This window comes from Triticum urartu, chromosome 3A, assembly GCF_056163025.1.
Source record: "Triticum urartu cultivar PI428250 chromosome 3A, HENAU_Tu73, whole genome shotgun sequence".
Taxonomy (NCBI): Eukaryota; Viridiplantae; Streptophyta; class Magnoliopsida; order Poales; family Poaceae; genus Triticum; species Triticum urartu.
This window is the reverse complement of record NC_141875.1, coordinates 473,487,724-473,510,175: the sequence shown is the minus strand read 5'-3', so window position 1 is coordinate 473,510,175 and position 22,452 is coordinate 473,487,724.

Below are 22,452 nucleotides of genomic sequence, written 5' to 3'. Positions count from 1 at the left end.
ATATATTGGGATTCAAAGTGGGAGATACCTTTGAAGCCTTGGCCATAAGGCAAAATGCAATAGATGATGACGCAGGACCCCTTGAAGCACCATTCAAGACCACATCTTGTTCCATGGAGTGTTGGGTTTCCTCTACATTGTTAGCACAACAATTCGAGGAAGTATATGCATTTTTATCATGGCAACAAGACATAGTAAGCATATCATCATGATATTTAGTCAAGCAATTTCTACATGATATGCAAGGACTATCAACACAAGCATGTGAAACATTTGGAATGCTCGAAGTGCTAAAGTCCAAAGATAAAGCATTGCAATAAGAAAGTGATGAAGGATTATCAACAATAAGCCCAGTATCATCATTGCAATGAACACCACTACTCAGCATGTCATTACCTTGTGGCAAACCACATGTAGGTGAAGTAGAAGAAGTTGAGAACACAACACTGCTGGAGGTGGAGGGAGAACAATCATCCCCACAAAACTTGGACACGGCATATTTATCTTGAAGCTTTGTCCACAACTCATGAGCATCCCGGAACGACATGAGTTGAAATAAAACTACATTGCTAAAAGCATCGAAAAGCACATTAGAAGCTTTAGCATTGAGATAAGAGTTTTTCTCATCCTCTAAAGATAATCTTTGGGGATCCTTTGGAGGAGAAAAACCCATATCTACAATTCGCTCTAAATTTGGGTCCATGACCCTAAAGACATTAAGCATGTGAATTACCCAAACATCAAACTTTGTGCCATCGAAACTAAGAGTGTCAGAGGATCCTAAACCCCTAGTCGACATCATTACTCTCTAGGCAGTTAAGCCTAACAAGAGACACGAGGCTCTGATACCAATTGAAAGATCGTGGATGTCGCCTAGAGGGGGGGTGAATAGGCGCTTTAAAATAATTACGATTTAGGCTTGAACAAATGCGGAATAAACCTAGCGGTTAATTTGACAAGCAGAAAACCTACCACAACTAGGATCGCCTATGTGCACCAACAACTTAAGCTAAGCAAGATAAACAACTAAGTGATAGCAAGATATATGACAAGAAACAATATGGCTATCACAAAGTAAAGTGCATAAGTAAAGGGCTCGAGTAAGAGATAACCGAGGCACGTGGAGACAAGGATGTATCCCGAAGTTCACACCCTTGCGGATGCTAATCTCCGTTTGAAGCGGTGTGGAGGCACAATGCTCCCTAAGAAGCCACTAGGGCCACTGTAATCTCCTCACGCCCCCGCACAATGCAAGATGCCGTGATTCCACTAAGGGACCCTTGAGGGCGGTCACCGAACCCGTACAAATGGCAACCCTTGGGGGCGGTCATCGAACCTGTACACTTTGGCAACCCTTGGGGCGGTCACCGAAACCCGTCAAATTGTTAGGGGCAATCTCCACAACCTAATTGGAGACCCCGATGCTTGCCCGGAGCTTTACACCACAATGATTGAGCACCGAACACCACCAACCATCTAGGGCGCCCAACCACGCAAGAGGAACAAGCTCAAGGGTACCAAGCACCCAAGAGTAATAAGCTTCTCAACTTGTAACTTCCACATATCACGTGGAGAACTCAAACCGCCGCACCAAATGCAATGGCAAGGGCACACCGAGTTCCCAAGTCGTTCTATCCCAAATCCCACCAAAGCAACTAATGCTAGGGAGGAAAATGAGAGGAAGAACAAGAAGGAGAACACCAAGAACTACAAGATCTAGATCCAAGGGGTTCCCCTCACATAGAGGAGAAAATGATTGGTGGAAATGTGGATCTAGATCTCCTCTCTCTTTTCCCTCAAAAACTAACAAGAATCCATGGAGGGACTGAGAGTTAGCAAGCTCGAAGAAGGTCAACAATGGGGGAAGAACACGGGCTCAAGAGATAAGGTTCATTGGGGAAGAAGACCCCCTTTTATAGGTGGGGAAAAATCCAACCGTTATGCAGCCCTCAGCCCGCATCTGGGCGGTACTACCATTGATGGAGCGGTAGTACCGCTGCCACAGCGATAATACCGCTGTGGCAAGCAGGCATGGGTCAACCAGGGCTGAGAAAGCAGAAGTACGCGCACAAGAACGGTACCACCGCCCTGTGGGCGGTACTGCTGCTCCCTACAGCCGCTGGAAAACAAAGGAGAGCAACGAGCTATGCGGCAGTTGGAGCGAACATAGGAGCGGTACTACCGCTTAAACAAGCGGTACTACCGCGCCCTACTGCCGTCCCTACTATCGCTCCCATGCGTGGTCTTTTATGAAAACCCGACACAAAAAAGGAGAGACAACAGCAGGAGCGGTAGGCGGTACTACCGCGCTGGCCGCGGTAGTACTGCGAGAGGCTTTCAAGAACACCACGGAGAAAACAGAGGATGCAATAAAGCCTAAACTGCCACAACTTCTGCAGATGAGCTCCGAATTGAGGAAACTCAAGCTTGTTGGAAACAAGACGACGAGTGGCATGAAAACAGCGACTGGTGATAGTAAGAAGAGGCAGGGGAGGTATGCCTAACAAATGGTGGAGTGAAACCTCCAACAGAGAAGAATGGGCATAACCTCCAACATTGAAAACATCATAGAAGATGCAAGTGAACTCCGTTTTCGATGAACTCGAGCTTGTCAACAAGATGACCATTAGCTCCAAAACTCACAAAGAGAACCAAACAAGAACCAAGAAAGATGATGCAAGGATGCAATGGTTTGAGCTCTCTACGAACGATACGATCAAGCTACTCATCAAGAGCCCCCCTTGATAGTACGACAATCGATCCTATAACCCGGTCTCCCAACTACCACCATGAGACCAGAAAAATAGAAAACCTATCAAGGGCAAACCTTTGGCTTGCACATGGTCCACTTGAGCTAGATGATGACGATCTTGACTCCATCAAGTTGGACCACCTTTCTTGATTGCGCTGGCTCGATGAAGACTAGTTGATTGCTCCCCCATGCTCCACTATGGGTGAGCCACTCTTCCGCACATCTTCATAAATGCATTGTTACCACAATGAACGACAAGGTTCAAGCATTTGATCTCTTCATGATGCTCCACTTGAACTTGCACACCGCAACCTAACCCCACAAAGAACTCTCACGGAGACCATGAGTTAGCACACAAAGCGTAACTGACAATGCTTACCATACCATGGGATCACTTGATCCCTCTCGGTACATCTTCTACGCTTTGTGGGTTGATCAACTTGATTCACTCTTTGACTTAGTGTTGATCAACCTCTAACAAGACCAATCTTTAGGTAATTCCTTGAATAGCACCTTGGTCGACACAAACTCTCCTTGAAACCAACACATGTGCTCCAAGAAAAGCCTATGGACAAAACCTTCAAATATAACTCAAGGCAACCATCAGTCCATAGAGATTGTCATCAATTACCAAAACCAAACATGGGGACACCGCATGTTCTTTCAAACGGCAAGGCTCGCTCCCCCAGCTTGGAGATGAAATGCCCCAGCGAAGTCACGCAGCCTGCAAGCTTCTGCATCTCCTTGAGGGTTTGTGGCGGGCTCATTCTTCGATCGCCTTGACCTTCTCCGGGTTGGCCTCGATCCCCCTGTGAGATACGAGGAAACCCAACAGCTTGCCTGAAGGGACACCAAACACACACTTCTCCGGATTGAGCCGCAGTTTCACCTGGCGCAGGCTCGCGAAGGTCTCCTCCAGGTCCTGAATTAAAGTTCTTACCTCCCAAGACTTTACCAGAATGTCATTGACGTAGGCCTCAGCGTTCCTTCCGAGCTGCCGCCCCAAGGCAATGTGCATCAACCGCTGGAAGGTTGCTCCCACGTTGTGCAGTCCCAATGGCATGCAAGTGTAGCATTATACCCCGCATGGGGTTAATAAAGCTGTCTTCTCCACATCTTCCACTGCCATCTTGATCTGGTGGTATCCTGAAAACGCATCCAGGAAGCATAGCAGGTCACACTCCGCGGTGGAGTCGACAATCTGGTCGATGCACGGCATCGGGAATGGGTCTTGAGGGTAGGCCTTGTTGAGGTTGGTAAAGTCTACATACATGCGTTCCATTCCTCCTTTCTTTGGCACAACGACTGGGTTTGCTAACCACTCCGGGTACCGGACCTCGCGAATGACACCTGCTGCCTCCAGCTTGCGGGTTTCCTGAACGATGAAAGACTGCTTCTTCGTGGATTGTCACCTCGCCTTCTGCTTCACAGGGCACACATTGGGGCACACCCTCTGTCACACCCTAGCAAGTTCATGCATTAGAGTGTTTGCATCATGTTTAATTCTCCCACAAAGATGAAATGGGGATAACAGAACCCCCAGCACCCCCCTTAAACCAACTAGGGTTTACTAAAATTGGTTTCAATGAACCCAAAATGCCCTTCACAAAATGTTCATCATTTCTGGATTGGGCTAAAACCCCTGGAAAAAATGGTGCACTCTTTTCTAGGACATTCTGGATTTTTTGAATTAAATCATAAGTATTTGAATTTGGGCATTTAAATACTATAAAATATTTTAAATGCTCAAATAATTCTGGAAATAAGTGTGGGCTGTTGGAAATAATCTAAACAGAGCCTATAATTATTTTCAGGATTTCTGGAAACGTTTTAGTATTTTTAATAAAGCCCAACAGTTGCAGAAAATTAGAAAACAGAAAACAATTTAGAAAGAGAGAGAGAGAGAGAGAGAGAGAGAGAGAGAGAGAGAGAGAAAGGCCAGAGGCCACTTACCTGGCTGGCCCGGCCCATCTGGCCTGTGCCAGTCATCGCCTACCTCTGCCAGTAGGTAGAGGAGGGACACCACGACGCCGCCGAGCTCGCCACGCCACCTCCCTGCCTGCCTGCCCTTGCCCGCACCAGCGCGACGCCTTGAAACGCCTCCGCGGCGCCGCCACAACCCCATGGACACCTTACTCTTCCCCCTACTCTCCCCCTCGCTCCCCCGAAGCCATGGCCGACGCATCCTCCGCCGTCTTGCCGCCGTAGCCGTAGCTACCGTCGTCCCCGTGCCGTGCCACCGTGTCCATTCGCTCCGCCATCATCGACTACGTCGAGCAGGCCGAGCCCCGCGCGCTCGCACGCCCTGCACTGCCTCCACCGACCCTATCTTCGTCGACCATCGCCAGAGATCCCCTCCGCCGTCACCACCGCAACAGGCCATCCCCGACCTCATCGTCAGCTCCGTTGCAACCACCGTGAGCCTGGCCACCTCCCTATCCTCTCCGTCCTCCCTCTCGAGCCCCGTAGCGACCGCATGTAGCTCACCCGCACGCGCCACCGCGGAGCTCATCGCCGACGATGCTCCGGCCACCCACTAGCCACACCACTGTGTCCAATGTGCTCACCGCATCCCCAGGAGCCCAACACACCACCCCACATGCCTCGCCGTGCCCCGTAGCCTCGGGTTCATCTTCACCCGAGCTCCGGCGACCGCCAAGGTCGTCGCCGGCGTTGTTCCCGGCCTCCCCGAGCTCCACTTCCACCACCAAACGCTGCGGCTTGCTCCCAGCAACGCATAGAGCCTCTCCGCCGCGCAAATGGTCGCCTGTGGGTGTTTTCCGAAGCCCTCCGCCGCGTCTGGCCTCGCCGGCGGGTTTAACCCGTTGACTTTGACTGGGTAGGCCCAGGTTGACTCCCCTGAGTCTATGACAAGTGGGCCCCCCTCTGCTAATTAACCTAGGGTTAGCACTAACTAATTTTAGTTAGTTTAGGTCACTGACATGCGGGCCCAGGCCCCACTGACAGTTAGTTAGTATTAACTTAACCCTGTTAATTAGCTGTTTCACTGACATGTGGGTCCCAGCCATCAGGTTTGACCTGGGCTGGCGCCTTTGACTCGCTGACGTCACAGTGACGTAGTCCTGGCGCAATTATTTATTTTTCTGGATTTATTCTTATATAGGAAATTCCAGAAAATAGCCTAAACTTCTAAAAATCATAGAAAATCAACCATAGCTCCAAATCAAACAAATTATATATGAAAAATGATCAGAAAAATTCAATCTTTCCATGTGTAATAGTTTGATGCATGACAAAACACTTTAACCTTGATGTTTAGGTGAAACAAGCTAATACACTCATTATGCATAAGAACTTAAGCTTCCATTTGAATCTTTGATTCAAATGGACCCATTTCAACTTGTTTCACATTGCATTAGGCAGGACACCTCATTTTGCAATGTCATAGCATGCATCATATTGTTGCATATTGCCATGTGTTGATTATATATTGTGGTGTCTTTCGTGGTAGGTTCTGCCTCCGAGGATATCTCTGAGTATCCAGCTGAAGGGCAGTACCCTACTACCACTCCATCAGGCATGCAACCCCATTGATCATATCGATACAATCCCATGTTCTCGCCTCTGCTCTCATTTACTGCATTAAGACAACAACGTTTCAAACTGCTGTGTGCTACGGTAGTTGAACCCTTATCCTCTACATGACCTGTCATTGCCATAGTAACTAGATGAAACCCACCAGCATGTGTAGGAGTTGATTGAGCCATGTATGTGTTTCCTACCTTGCTATGCCTGCTATGCGTAGAGTTGAGTTAGGTCTGGTGCATCTAGGTGATGGGCTAGAGTGAAATGATTATGTCGGTAATGTGAGGGGTGTGTTGAACATGATTTGGTAAAGGTATCGATGAGAGGCCATGTAGGAGTACATGGTGGGTTGTTTCATTGAGGCCGTCCCTAAGAACTGAGATCTGTATGTGTGATTTAAGAATCAGCTACTACCATACATTGGGCCCGAAACCAATGGACCCTCTCGGCTTATTAATCACCCTAGTACTCTGTCCAGGAGTTGCAACTAGTTTCTAGTGTTTGTAGGTTATGTGTTGGCGGCCGTGCGTAGCGCTGACCCTAGGGGTGGGCTATGATGCGGTAGATACACCGTGGCCGGGTATGCCAGGCGCCCGTTAGGCGTCTCGGGACCCTGTTCACATCGTTCGGGGATGTATGTGGAAACCTCGGCCGGACTCCCTGCGGATGGAACCTGGATAGGCGATAAACCTGGACTAGAGACTTGAGTGTTTAGGTAGGCCGTGGCCGACACCCTTGTTGGGCTTCCGCTTGAAGGTTGCCGAGTACATGTCATGTAAACGACGGTAAGTGGTGAGAGCGTGTATGAAGAAGTACACCCCTGCAGGGTTAACATAATCTATTCGAATAGTCGCGTCCGCGGTAAAGGACTACTAGGTTGCCTATACAGTTCATAGACAAGTTAATGGTTACTACTAAAAGACTCAAGATAAGTGTGAGTACCGAGGATGGCCCTCTCGTAGGATGACGAGGGAGGATCCCCAGTGGAGTATTGTGTTGGTGATTTAGTGGACTCGTGTGCGAAAACTATTTTACTAGTGGTGTCTCATAGGATAGCTTAGCCAAGAGTCAAAACTGGCTTGCTGCAATAACTCCACCACCTTCTTGAGAATGAGCATGTATAGTAGGTTCTGTTGCAAGACTTGCTGAGTACCTGTGTACTCATGTTTGCTTTAATTACTGTTTTCAGACGACAACACCACCCCCTCCGATGGGTTTTATGTAGACCTCGACGTCGATGAGTAACTTGCCACCTAGGTGGTGATCCTGGCCATGGAGGGCCCTATGTAGATAGACAGGCTTCGAGAAGCCTTCTTTCTTTCTAGTGTCTGTACTCAGACTATTTGCTTCCGCATGTGCTTGTATGCTTGTATGACTTGAGTGTCGGTTCATGTGACCCCTACCTGTATGAACATGTTATGTATGGCTCTCTGGAGCCTTTAAATAAAGTACTTGAGTTGTAGAGTTTTGTTGTGATGCCATGTTGTATTTGCACATATCGAGCATATTGTGTGTATGATTGAAATGCTTGGTATGTGTGGGATTCGACAATCTAGTTGTTTATCCTTGGCAGCCTCTCTTATGGGGAAATGTAGTCTAGTGCTCCTCGAGCCATAGTAGTCCGCTACAGCCCGGTTCACCGGAGTCCTGCTAGCCCAGCACTACTGCTCAGGACACTTGACTAGCCGGCATGTGTTTCACTTCGTTCCTATGTCTGTCCCTTGGGGGAAATGTCACGCGGTGACATCCGGAGTCCTGCCTAGCCTGCTACAACCCGGGTTCCCCAGAGTCCTGTTAGCCCAGTGCTACAGGCCGGATTCACACGCTGATGACCGACATGCTCGATGTGATTCATGTATGCCTGTCTCCATAGGTCTGTGCCGCTTTGGGTTTACGACTAGCCATGTCGGCCCGGGTTCTCTTTCATATGGATGCTAGCGACACTATCATATATGTGAGTCAAAAGGCGCAAACGGTCCCGGGCCATGGTAAGGCGACCCCCGTGGGGATACCGTGCGTGAGGCCACAATGTGATATGAGGTGTTACCGGCTAGATCAATGTGACTTGGAATCGGGGTCCTGACAGCGTTGGCATCAGAGCTGGACTGCCTGTAGGTTCGTTGAGCCAAACTGGTCGATGTCGAGTCTAGAAATGCTTTAGTTATATGTAGGGAATTGATTGTGGGAGGAAACGTAAGGCTCTTTTACTCCTTTACCTTATGCCCTTTGATCTGAGTCATTCTCTTCTCATTCTACGTGGGTTAAGGACTAGGCTCTCTTCTTCTATCAGGTTCACGTGTTACTAATCCGTAGTAGCTTATAGGATTGTTTTTACAAGCCTCAGTACAGTTTCTACTACTTTTAGTATGTTGTCATTTGAATCAGAACCTTGATATGATGTTGTTGAGTGGTATTGCAATCTGCTGTGGATGTCTCAAATCTTTTTCTGAGCATTTATAGCCGTTATGTTGTCCGATTTCCCCTAGAAAATTCTAATGCCTTTGCATTATTCTGTGCTTTCAGATGGCCACCCGTTCGCGGAACCAAGTGGTTCGTCTGACCCGGTGCCTCGATGTGCCCGGCCACACGGCCATGTTGGTTCGAGTGATGGTTGAGTCAGGTTATCGGTGGTATCCGGAATATACCGTCGAGGAGCAGTTCAGAGACTTCAACCAGAGCTAGTACCTTTGTACCGTCAGGATATATCCCTCTTATCCTCGAGCCACTGAGCCCCTTCAGTGTTCCTATGGACTTGGGGTCACTATTGAGATGCCTGTGCAGGATGCAGCCTATTCAATGATGACTATCATTCGAGCCAGGACTGCCTTGCTTCAGAACACCGATTTCTGTTACATGCCAGCCTCACTTCCTGGAGCACAGGGGTACTATCAGGCTTTGTACTATGACTCTACACATGAGGAGTCACTACTCCGCACCACTGCCGAGATGCTCGAGGATAAGGACCGCGAAAATCGGGCCTTGCTTATGGAGCTTTTCAACTCTCGTGGTGATCACTGGGCCACTTTGACTCGGTTTGCACCTGCGGTACAGGCAGGATACATGGACCTGAGGGACCTGTACCCTGTACGGTCTGGATTGCCAGATTGTATGGAGTGGCGTGATGTAGGAGGCATCACCCCTCCTCGTGGTCCCCGTCTGCCACCACCCGTGGGACCAAGGCCACATCCAAGCCCCTATGGTCCGCAGGCTCCGCAGGACCGTCTGTTCCCAGATGATCATGTTCCACTTCCAGGCTTTGGTGGTGACTTTTATGAGGATTACTACGGAGCCGTCTGAGCTAGTAGTAGTTTCACTAGTACTGTAATAGTTGTATTCTCCACAGTCCTGCGTGACCCGTGGGATACGACTTGGTGTGTATCACGCTCCGGAGGTGTAGAAAAATAATGTATAGGAGCTTGGAATGCCTCCGATGAGATGTAATGTCTTTCACCATAGTTGTACTCTAGCCTGGGCTTGTACTAAACTATGTACGGTGTGTATGACCAATGGTATATATATGGCAGTTTCTATATTACCATGTCGTGCAATGAACATCTTAGCATTCCATGTTATCCATTACATCCTGCACTTCCTTGCTAAGTTTGTGCCATCCTTATCTAAACCATTGTCTTGTTTTCTCCTAGGATGGTCAACACCCGCAGCAACCCTACTGCCGTGGAGCAGGGGGAAGCCAGTGCAGCTAGGGGTGAAAATCTGCCTCACCCGCCTTCTCTGGCCGAAGTTATGCTGGAGGCGGAAAGAAACAAGCGTGAGACTAACCGCTTGCTGGAGCGGATTGAGCAGAACACTGCACGCCATCAGCGAAATGACTTGGTGTCAATCAATGACTTTATCAAGTTGTACCCACCAAAGTTTAATCATTCCGTCGAGCCCCTCGACGCGGATGACTGGCTCTGCAGCACCACACACAAGGTACATTCTGCCAACGTAGCCGAAGCTGATAAGGTTACCTATGCTGCCTATCACCTCGAAGGCCCTGCTAGCCTTTGGTGGGAAAACTTTGAGGCTATGCGCCCGGTCGGCCAAATCACTACTTGGGCTGAATTCAGTGAGGCTTTCCATGAGCATCACATCCCGGAAGGTCTCGTAGATCGCAAGAGGGAGGAGTTCTGCAATGTCACCCAAGGAAGACTGACTGTGGATGCATATAGTCGTGAATTTGGGAATCTGGCATGATATGCTCCTGAAGAGGTATCCACCGACGCCAAGAAGCAGGCAAGGTTCCGCAAGGGACTTAGCCCTGAGCTTCGCCGCGATCTTCGTTTGCACGAGTGCACCTCCTTTCAGAAGTTGGTCAATAAAGCCATCAGTGCTGAGACAGGCCAGTCTGACTATGACGCTTCATGCAAGCACTCTCGTGATTTTGGCTCTTCATCCGGCTCTGGATCTCAGAAGCACCGGGTGTGGATCCCAAGCACGGCACTGCCACCCAGGTTCATCCCGAGGCCATCCTTCGAGGCGCCTCGCCCCAACCAGCAGTTTGCACCGTCTAAGCCCTATGGTGGGCCAGCTGCTAGTGCTGCTCCACGCCCCAATGTTGTGACATGTTTCAAGTGTGGAGAGTCGGGTCACTACAGTCGAGAGTGTCCCCAGAACAACAACCCCAATCAGTCTGGAAAGTCCGTTGGCCGTGGTAAGCTAGCGGGAAAGACATTCTACGCCAAGCCAGCCACCACTTCACATGGCCATGTCAACTATGTCTCAGCTGAGGAGGCTCATGATGATCCTAACGTCGTCCTTGGTACGCTCCTTGTTAATTGCCATCCGACATCTGTTCTTTTTGATACTGGAGTATCTCATTCATTCATATCTGAGAACTATGCTCGATTGCATAACACGACATTCTGTGACATGCCCACTTCCATGGTAATTCAAACTCCGGGTTCCAAATGGCAAACTTCTAAAGTAAGCCATGGGAATGAAATTCTTGTCGATAGACTTGTCTTCCTTGCATCCTTAATAGCTCTCAAGTCCTCGGACATAAACATCATCTTGGGTATGGACGGGATGTCAGCTCATTATGCTAAGATTGATTGTGCCACTAGAACCGTTCAACTTACTCACCCATCGGGCAAGACAGTCAATGTCTTAACTCGAGTGGCCAAGCGCCAGCTTTACTCCCTAAATGCCAACCCCCTTCCAGACCTTGAAGATATTCCGGTAGTCTGAGACTTCCCAGATGTCTTTCCAGAAGAACTGCCAGGTGTTCCACCTGACAGGGATGTCGAGTTTGTGATAGACCTTGTTCCAGGAACCGTTCCAATTTCTACGAGACCCTATAAGATGGCACCCTTAGAACTAGCCGAGCTTAAGAACCAACTCGATGAGTCCTTGAAAAAGGGTTTCATCCGTCCTAGTTCCTCTCCTTGGGCTTGCCCCGTCCTCTTCATCAAGAAGAAGGATGGAAGGATCGGATGGTTGTAGATTACCGACCTGTCAACTTGGTCACTATCAAGAACAAGTATCCGCTTCCCAGGATCAACGATCTATATGACCAGCTCGCTGGATCCTCAGTCTTTTCCAAGATGGATTTGATGTTGGGCTACCATCAAATCAAAATCAGAAACGGGGACATTCCCAAAACGGCCTTTTTTACTCGTTATGGCCAATACGAGTACACCGTCATGTCCTTCGGTTTAACCAATGCCCCAGCCACTTTCTCTCAGTTAATGAACTCGGTCTTCATGGAGTATTTGGATAAATTCGCCGTAGTATACCTCGATGACATACTCATCTACTCCAAGAATGAAGAGGAACATGCCGAACATCTAAGGCTGGTATTGACGAAACTTCGAGAGCATCACCTTTATGCCAAATTCTCCAAGTGTGAATTTTGGTTGCCAGAAGTGACCGATGCGCTAAGTCGTAAATCTTATTGTAACAACCTGATGTTACAACAAAGTCAACCACTTCTCCATGAGGAATTTCGTAAGTTTAACCTTCACATTGTTCCTCAAGGATTCCTATCCACCCTGGTGGCGAAACCTACCCTTACGGATCAGATCATCAAGGCACAGAAGGTAGATCTGGGAATCTCCTGTATTAAGAGAAACATTAAGAAAGGAGTCGCAAATTGTTTCTCCGTTGATGATCAAGGTGTCGTATACTTTGGAAACCGCTTAGTGGTTCCCAAGGCACGAAACCTGAGGCGGCTGATTCTTAAGGAAGCTCATGAATCCTCTCTCACCATTCATCCCGGTAGTACTAAAATGTATCAAGACCTATGCCAGAGGTTTTGGTGGACTAGGATGAAGAGAGAAATTGCTCAATACATTGCTAGTTGCGGTGTCTGTCGTCGTGTTAAAGCAGAGCATCAACGGCCTGCTGGCACCCTTCAACCTTTGGCTATTCCTGAGTGGAAATGGGATAAAATCAGTATGGATTTCATTACTGGGTTTCCCAGGACCAAGAGAGGGAATAATGCTATCTTTATCGTGATCGACCGTCTTTCCAAAGTAGCCCATTTCCTACCTGTTCGTGAGAGTATCACCGCTAGCCAGCTAGCTGATTTATACATCTCCCGAATAGTGTCTCTTCATGGTGTCCCATTGGAAATTAACTCAGACCGTGGGAGTCTCTTCACCTCTCGATTTTGGGAAAGTTTCCAAAATTCTATGGGAACTCGTCTCTCTTTTAGCACCGCCTTCCACCCCCAATCAAGTGGTCAAGTAGAGCGAGTAAATCAAATTCTGGAAGATATGCTCCGAGCTTCTGTCATCTCATTCGGAATGGTTGGGAGAAATGCCTTCCATTCGCGGAGTTTGCTTATAACAATAGTTATCAAGCTAGCTTGGGCAAAGCTCCTTTCAAAGTTCTTTATGGACGAAAATGTCGAACGCCTCTTAACTGGTCAGAAACCGGGGAAAGACAACTCTTTGGCCCGGATATGATTCAGGAAGCAGAAGAGCAGGTTCGCGTTATTCGTGAGAAATTGAAAACAGCCCAATCTCGTCAAAAGAGCCAATATGATCGTAAACATAAGCTCATGACTTATGAAGTCGGCGAGAAGGCTTACCTCCGGGTTACTCTGTTAAAGGGAACCCATCGTTTTGGTATCAAAGGCAAATTGGCTCCTCGTTACATTGGACCCTTTCACATTCTTGCCAAACGAGGAGAAGTTGCCTACCAATTGGAACTACCTCCGCATCTTTCCAGAGTCCATGATGTCTTCCATGTTTCTCAACTCAGGCGATGCTTCGCGGATCCTATCCGTGGAGTGGACCACGAAACGCTTGATCTACAAGATAACCTCTCATATCGGGAATATCCCGTTTCGTATCCTTGATCAAGCCGAGTGTACCACTCGACGCCATAATATCAAGTTTCTCAAGGTTCAGTGGTCACACCATTCCGAAAAGGAAGCCACTTGGGAAAGGGAGGATCGTCTTCGACTCGAGTACCTCACCTTCTTCCCAACAGATCCTAAATCTCGGGACGAGATTCTTTTGAGTGGGGGTGAGTTGTCACACCCTAGCAAGTTCATGCATTAGAGTGTTTGCATCATGTTTAATTCTCCCAGAAAGATGAAATGGGGATAACAGAACCCCCAGCACCCCCCTTAAACCAACTAGGGTTTACTAAAATTGGTTTCAATGAACCCAAAATGCCCTTCACAAAATGTTCATCATTTTTGGATTGGGCTAAAACCCCTGGAAAAAATGGTGCACTCTTTTCTAGGACATTCTGGATTTTTTGAATTAAATCATAAGTATTTGAATTTGGGCATTTAAATACTATAAAATATTTTAAATGCTCAAATAATTCTGGAAATAAGTGTGGGCTGTTGGAAATAATCTAAACAGAGCCTGTAATTATTTTCAGGATTTCTGGAAACGTTTTAGTATTTTTAATAAAGCCCAACAGTTGCAGAAAATTAGAAAACAGAAAACAATTTAGAAAGAGAGAGAGAGAGAGAGAAAGGACAGAGGCCACTTACCTGGATGGCCCGGCCCATCTGGCATGTGCCAGTCATCACCTACCTCTGCCAGTAGGCAGAGGAGGGACACCGCGACGCCGCCGAGCTCGCCACGCCACCTCCCTGCCTGCCTGCCCTCGCCCGCGCCAACGCGACGCCTCGAAACGCCTCCGCGACGCCGCCCCAACCCCCTGGACACCTCACTCTTCCCCCCTGCTCTCCCCCTCGCTCCCCCAAAGCCATGGCCGATGCAGCCGCCGCCGTCTTGCCGCCGTAGCCGTAGCCACCATCGTCCCCGTGCCGCGCCACCATGTCCGTTCGCTCCGCCGTCGTCGACTACGTCGAGCAGGCTGAGCCCCGAGCGCTCGCACGCCCTGCACCGCCTCCACCGACACTGTCTTCGTCGACCATCGCCAGAGATCCCCTCCGCCGTCACCGCCGCAACAGGCCATCCCCGACCTCGTCGTCAGCTCCGTTGCAACCACCGTGAGCCTGGCCACCTCCCTATCCTCTCCGTCCTCCCTCTCGAGCCTCGTAGCGACCGCATGTAGCTCACCCGCACGCGCCGCCATGGAGCTCGTCGCCAACGATGCTCCGGCCACCCACTGGCGACACCATTGTGTCCAACGTGCTCACCGCATCCCCAGGAGCCCAACACACCATCCCACATGCCTCGCTGTGCCCCGTAGCCTCGGGTTCATCTTCACCCGAGCTCCGACGACCGCCAAGGTCATCGCCGGTGTCGTTCCCGGCCTCCCCGAGCTCCACTTCCACCACCAAACGCCGCGGCTTGCTCCCAGCAACGCGTAGAGCCTCTCCCCCGCGCAAATGGTCGCCTGTGGGCATTTTCCGAAGCCCTCCGCCGCATCTGGCCTCGCCGGCGGCTAAACGCCGGCGGGTTTGACCCGTTGACTTTGACTGGGTGGGCCCAGGTTGACTCCCCTGAGTCTATGACAAGTGGGCCCCCTCTGCTAATTAACCTAGGGTTAGCACTAACTAATTTTAGTTAGTTATGTCACTGACATGTGGGCCCAAGCCCCACTGACAGTTAGTTAGTATTAACTTAACCCTCTTAATTAGCTGTTTCACTGACGTGTGGGTCCCAGCCGTCAGGTTTGACCTGGGCTGGCGCCTTTGACTCGCTGACATCACAGTGACGCAGTGCTGACGCAATTATTTATTTTTCTGGATTTATTCTTATATAGGAAATTCCAGAAAATAGCCTAAACTTCTAAAAATCATAGAAAATCAACCATAGCTCCAAATCAAACAAATTATATATGAAAAATGATCAGAAAAATTCAATCTTTCAATCTGTAATGGTTTCATGCATGACAAAACACTTTAACCTTGCTGTTTAGGTGAAACAAGCTAATACACTTATTATGCATAAGAACTTAAGCTTCCATTTGAATCTTTGATTCAAATGGACCCATTTCAACTTGTTTCACATTGCATTAGGCAGGACACCTCCTTTTGCCATGTCATAGCATGCATCATATTGTTGCATATTGCCATGTGTTGATTATATACTGTGGTGTCTTTCGTGGTAGGTTCTGCCTCCGAGGATATCTCCGAGTATCCAGCTGAAGGGCAGTACCCTACTACCACTCCATCAGGCAAGCAGCCCCATTGATCATATCGATACAATCCCATGTTCTCGCCTCTGCTCTCATTTACTACATTAAGACAACAACGTTTCAAACTGCTGTGCACTAGGTAGTTGAACCCTTATCCTCTGCATGACCTGTCATTGCCACATGAAACCCACTGTCGGTGTCAAAACCGGTGGATCTCGGGTAGGGGGTCCCGAACTGTGCGTCTAGGCCGGATGGTAACAGGAGGCAAGAGACACAAAGTTTTACCCAGGTTCGGGCCCTCTTGATGGAGGTAAAACTCTACATCCTGCTTGATTAATATTGATGATATGGGTAGTACAAGAGTAGATCTACCACGAGATTAGAGAGGCTAAACCCTAGAAGCTAGCCTATGGTATGATTATATGTTGTGATTGTTGTCCTACGGACTAAAACCCTCCGGTTTATATAGACACCGGAGAGGGTTAGGGTTACACAGAGTCGGTTACAATGGTAGGAGATCTACATATCCGTATCACCAAGCTTGCCTTCCACGCCAAGGAAAGTCCCTTCCGGACACGGGACGAAGTCTTCAATCTTGTATCTTCATAGTCCAGGAGTCCGGCTGAAGGTATAGTCCGGCTATCCGGACACCCCCTAATCCAGGACTCCCTCAGTAGCCCTTGAACCAGGCTTCAATGACAACGAGTTCGGCGCGCAGATTGTCTTCGGCATTGCAAGGCGGGTTCCTCCTCCAAGTACTTCATAGAAGATTTTGGACACAAAGGATAGTGTCCGGCTCTGCAAAATAAGTTTCCACATATTGCCGTAGAGAGAATAATATTTACACAAATCTAATCTGCTAACGTATTCCGTAGCGTGACATCACACTACGGCCAAGCCTTTATTCGAATCGTTTTTACCCCCCCCCCCACCTCAGCGCGTTTCGCGAGGCGGTTTCCTTGGCACGTCTTGTCAAAGCAGAGATCGTGTTCCCTTTATTTGCGGGATTCTCATCAATACGGGCATGGGTAACCCAACCGTTTCTAGGACTCCTAGACTATAGGCAAGTACAAACGGCCACGGAGAGGACGCTTGATATTCACCCTCTTTATAAAGGGACAAGGCTTTTACTTTTCCCTCCCGTGCTCAAATGAATCCTTCCCCCACCTCGAGCTCAAACACCCAAAGTCCAGGTCAGGTGCTCTGAACCTTCAATCATGTCCGGATCTAGCCTTCAAGGCTAATGGATGCCTTCCTCCGTCACGGAAGAAGACATCAAAAAGTTGAGGGAGGCCAGATATCTGACCGCCGAGGTTTCGCATCGGCTGCCGACCCGAGGGCAGGCCGTCTCCTCTCCCGAACCCAACGAGAACGTCGTGTTCGTCTCCCACTTCCTCCGAGGTCTAGGCCTTGCTCTGGATCCTTTCGTCAGGGGTTTGATGTTTTATTACGGGCTAGATTTCCATGATCTAGCTCCGGACTCCTTTCTTCATATCACGACATTTATTGTCGTGTGTGAGGACTTCCTCCGTGTTACCCCTCACTTCGGCATGTGGCTCAAGACCTTTGAAGTAAAACCGAAGATGATCGAGGGGCAACATGCAGCGTGCAGAGGTGCTTCAATAGGCAAGATGACAGGAGCTCCATGGCCAAAAGGTTCCATTCCAGAGGTGTCTGAATTGTGGCAACAGGAGTGGTTTTACATCACGGCTCCTAGAAGTGCCAAGTGGGCGGCCGCCCCTGTTTTCCGCTCAGGCCCCCCACTACAACTGATGTCATGGATCAGCAGAGGTCTAAGCTGGGGTCCAGCCAAGGACGTGCCTATACTGCAAAGCCGCATTCGAGATATCTTTGAGGGAGATTTTAGTTTGGTTGTGGTAATACAAGTTATGCTGGTTCGTCAAGTCCAGCCTTGCAAACGCCGGTCCCTTCGCTTGTGGGAGTTCAATCCAGAGGGACCGCGTGTCATTCAAAATTTCCTCGGCTTGACACACGAGGAGATGTACAAGTCATTCTTCGGACCTCAGGTAGAGTGTCCGGATATCACCGAGGACGTGGGCCTGAGCAGTAACCGCGCCGCCGAACAGGTAAGGAATCTTCTGGCCGAACATACTATCTCTTATTTGTTACGAAGTTATTTTTGAGAGTTTGCTTTTTGACCAGGACTGGCTAACAAAGGCGAAGTTGATTCGGTGTTCGGCCCCCCTCCCTGAGGGTTTGGACAATCCGATATTGGAAAAGATGCTCCAGGTCGCACCTTGCCCAGAGCCCTTGAAGGAAGATACTGGGGAGGATAATTCGGGCGGACGCAGGCCCCCAACGCTGCCCATTCTAACCGAGGGAGCGAGCGTCTCCATGAAGGAAGATGGCCGGAGGAGGAAAAGGACTGCGCCCAAGGATTCGGAAGCCGAAGCTTCCAAACGGGAAAGAAGTCTCCCACAGAGGGTCCTACCTCGGGGGGTGCTTTTGCCACACAAAGTCCGTGAGGGGATCAACTCTCCAACGAGTTGTAAGTGACCCGAAATACTTTAATAGTACAGGTATGCCATCTTTTTCTTCTGAGAAAATAACCACCACATATATCTTTGCAGTTCGAGCCTTAGCCCCTCTCAAATGAGCTCGTCTTCGGGGGATCTTCTTCCAGAGATGATGGAGAGCGAAACGCCTCCTCCGGACTTCTCCGCTCCAGAAGCGGGCGACCCGGAAGTGTCGTCGCGGAGGGCCTCTCCGAGTCCGGTGAGGCCAGAAGATAATTCCATTGACCCCCGAAGCTCCCAGTATCCGGCTCCCGAAGAGAGCAGACAAAAGAGTCCGGCACCGTCTGGTGTGCGATCGGATGTTCTGAGGGAGTTGGTGGGGCGAGCGGCCATCTCAGATGAACACCGTATGCTGATGAATACGGTGATGGAGAGAATCTTGTCCGCCGAAAGCGGATTGCATGAAGCTTTTATGAGTCTACCGACAGGCTTTGAGGTACGTAAGATAATGTATGATAGTCCTGCACATGCTAGGTGTGCCCTGTGTAGATAGTATCCCCTGAGACTCTGGTTGTCGTCGGGAACGGCGACGAACAGAGGATCATATTCCCAGGTAATAACCATACTGCCTCTATGTGCAGGTGATGGAAGCTCCGGTGGCTAGCCGGACTAGCGAGTTTGCCAATTTAAAACGGCAGCTGGATGCGGCAGACGCCGACATCGAGCTTGTTAACAAAAGGCTTGACGAGGCACAGGGTAAGTGTTATTATCTGGTAAACGCCACATGGTAAGAGCAGCATGATGCCAGTATCTTTAATATGTTGTGACTGCAGATGGAGCTACCACTGTTGAAGCCTTGCGAGCAGAACTTGCCCGAGCCAAGGAACAAGCGAGGATTGGTAATGCGGCTGCTTTGAAGGCGGCCGAAGAGTTGAAAGCCGAGAAGGCCGCGCATGGCGAGAGCCAAGATAAGATGGCCAAGATGGCCATAGAATTAAAAGACGCCGCCGACCGTTGCCGGGTTCTTGAAAAAGAAAACCTAGCGAAGGCATCGGACCTTGAGAAGGCTACTGCGACGAAAAAAGACATCCGCTCTGCTATGAGGGCGAAGAAAGAGGAGCTGCCGGAAGCCGGGGATATTGCAGCTGGGAAATCCTTTATGTTACGAAGGAAGTTCGGAGATCCACGGTATGCCCCTATGGATCGGCTGTGGAGTTCGGAGGATGTGTATATGGATTTGGCGGCGAGCGCTGCCGATGCGGCCAAGTACTTCCAGGGTCAGATGGACCGTGAAGTGGACCAGCTGTTTTGGACACAATTCCATTCTCCCGAGCGTCCGCTTTCATTGACTGACCAGTTAGCCGAATGGGCCGAACTGAATAGGTTGTCCGGACTCGCCATGAAGTCTGTTGTGGATCAGCTATGGCCGGAAAGGCCAAAACCGAACAGCTATTTCAGCTTAGTGCAGCAGTTCCTTGATGTGGTGCCGCGCATTAATGCGATGAAGAGGTCGGCATGCATAGAGGGCTCACGGATGGCTTTTGCCCGTGTTAAAGCATACTGGGCAGAGATGGATGCTACCACTGTTGCAGCGCGGGATTCGGCCATAGGCCGAATGGCTGCTGAGCACTATTTTGAAGAAGTTCTTGAGGGTGCTCGTTTGATAGAGACCCAGTGCTCAAAAAATATTATGTTTGAGTGATATGTATTCTCATTGTAAGCTAAATGCTTTTTATAAATATTTATAATGCTATTTTTATACTTTTGCATGAAAGTAATATGATGTCTCCTGGGCGGCCGTTTATGTATACATGTGTATAACCTGAAAGATTGCAGCCATCGGCTTCAACCCCCACGCATATAATGCGGAGGTGCTCGCAAAAAACGCCCGTTCACACTTAACCCAGCTTCTTGGTCCTATTAAGGAGGTGATAGCAGAGCGAGCGAGGCAACCGGACTATAATGCTTTAGCACTTTCACTTAGCCATAGGAGTTTGACAGTGGGGCTACTAGATAGCCCCTGGTGGCTCCGCACTCTCCCGATCCCGGGGTGTGTACATGCCTGGCCGGAAAACGACCCTTCGTTAAGGCGGAGGAATTCTAACATTCCAACAGCTCATCGAGTGGTTGACCAGTCCCACGCTATATCATGACAGTCAGTTTTCGGCTTTCTCTACTGAGGTGCTCGTCCGGATGAACCAGGGCACAATCACAGTAGTTCTCCTGGTGCTACCTTAGCCGGTAAAGTGGAACGTAAGGCACCAAAACACAGGAGCCGGGAAAACCCAACATTTGACGAAAGACAATGATTCGGAGCTGATGCATATAGGGCCAAACTCGCGACGCCGAACACTCCCTAAGGTATTCGGTCTTTGTGGTATAAACCGGGCCTAAATAGTGGCCTTTGTAAGAAGCCCCTTGTGTCCAGGTACGTGCATTGTTCTGGCGTGGCCACATGCCAAGACGTCAGCATCCTTCTCAACGGTGGATATGTATCAACAAGAGACAGTAAAAAAGGATTACGCAGGGTCTTAATCTAAAAAGAATCCTTGGAGCGGGTCCCTGCTGCACGTCTGCGCCTGTGTCTCCATTGTGCCGTATCCTGGACGGGTGTAGCACGATGATCGTCTATAAAATAGAGGAATTTAGGTGAAAAAGTTGTCGTGCAAAAGGATAGTTTTTAAAGAAACCATGTATAATTCAAGATGAGAAAAAATTGCCACTTGTCTGCGCGCGTTGAGCCCCTTGTATTGGCAAATAGGGGTGTGACCATTTATCCGGTATAAATAGCGGCGCCGGACTTGATTAATCGTGTCCGAGGTCTTGACGACCTGTTGAATGCTTTCGCTGGTCTGGACATTTTTAGTGTGCGGCTGCCAAGGCAGCCGCACTCTCTTCGGCGCGCAAAGATCGCTTGATATTTCCGTTCACTGTAATGATGCCACGTGGGCCGGGCATCTTGAGTGTGAGGGAGGCGTAGTGTGGTATTGCATTAAAGCGAGCGAAAGCTTCGCGTCTGAGCAGTGCTTGATAGCCACTTTGGAATGGAGCGATGTGGAAGATTAAATGTTCGTGACGGAAGTTATCGGGGGAGTCGAATATAACTTTTAAGGGCCATTTGCATTTCTGTCCCTAACTCGAACCACCTAATCAGATATACCCCTAATTCGAAAGCCTGCTCAAATTTGCCCCTCCGCCGTTAGGTGCCCTTACAGAAAAGCCCTTCTGCGCCGTTACCGTCCGGTCAAACAACTTTGACCGTCCTGAAAAAAATAGCAAAAAAATTTAAAAAAATCTAAAATTTTGTGAGATCGAAGATACTCATGTGCGCAAGGTGCATGCAAATTTTTTTGCTATTTGGACATTCCAGGAGCTCGTGGCGAGGAAAAACAGTTAATATGCACGCTAGTGAACAGTAAATTTGAAATAAAATAGCAAGAAAATTCAAAAAAATATGAAATTTTTTGGCATCAAAGAGGCTTGGGTGCACAAGGTGCTTGCAAGTTTTTGTGATCAAATGACTTGCGAGGAGCTCTCGCAAGAAAAAACAAAATAGTCATTTTTTCCCAAGTTTTTTCCCGGGCCAGATTTTGTTTTTTTCTCCACAAGCCCCTCCAATGTCCAAACACAACAAAAATTGGCACGCAGCTTTTAGACCATAGCCTCTTTGATGCCAAAAAATTTCATATTTTTTTGAATTTTCTTGCTATTTTTTTGAATTTACTGTTCACAGGCTTACATATTTACTGTTTTTCCTTTGACACGAGCTCCTGGAATGCCCAAACAGCACAAAAAATTGCATGCACCTTGCGAACCTGAGTATCTTTGATCTCACAAATTTTCAGATTTTTTAGATTTTTTTGCTATTTTTTTGGGGCCGGTCAATGCCCTTTGACCGGCTTTGACCGGACGGTAACGGCGCAAAAGGGCATTTCTGTAAGGGCACGTAACGGCGGAGGGGCATTTTTGAGCAGGCTTTCGAATTAGGGGCAAATGTGAGTAGTGGGTTCGAGTTAGGGACACAGATGTAAAAGACCCAACTTTTAATGGGAGGGAGCCCGTACAACGAGCCCCTGGGCTTTGCATTACTCCTTTAAAGGTAGTATTGCTATGGCGAATTTTTGTTGGGTCTAACCCCATCCCGCGGATTGTATCCTGATA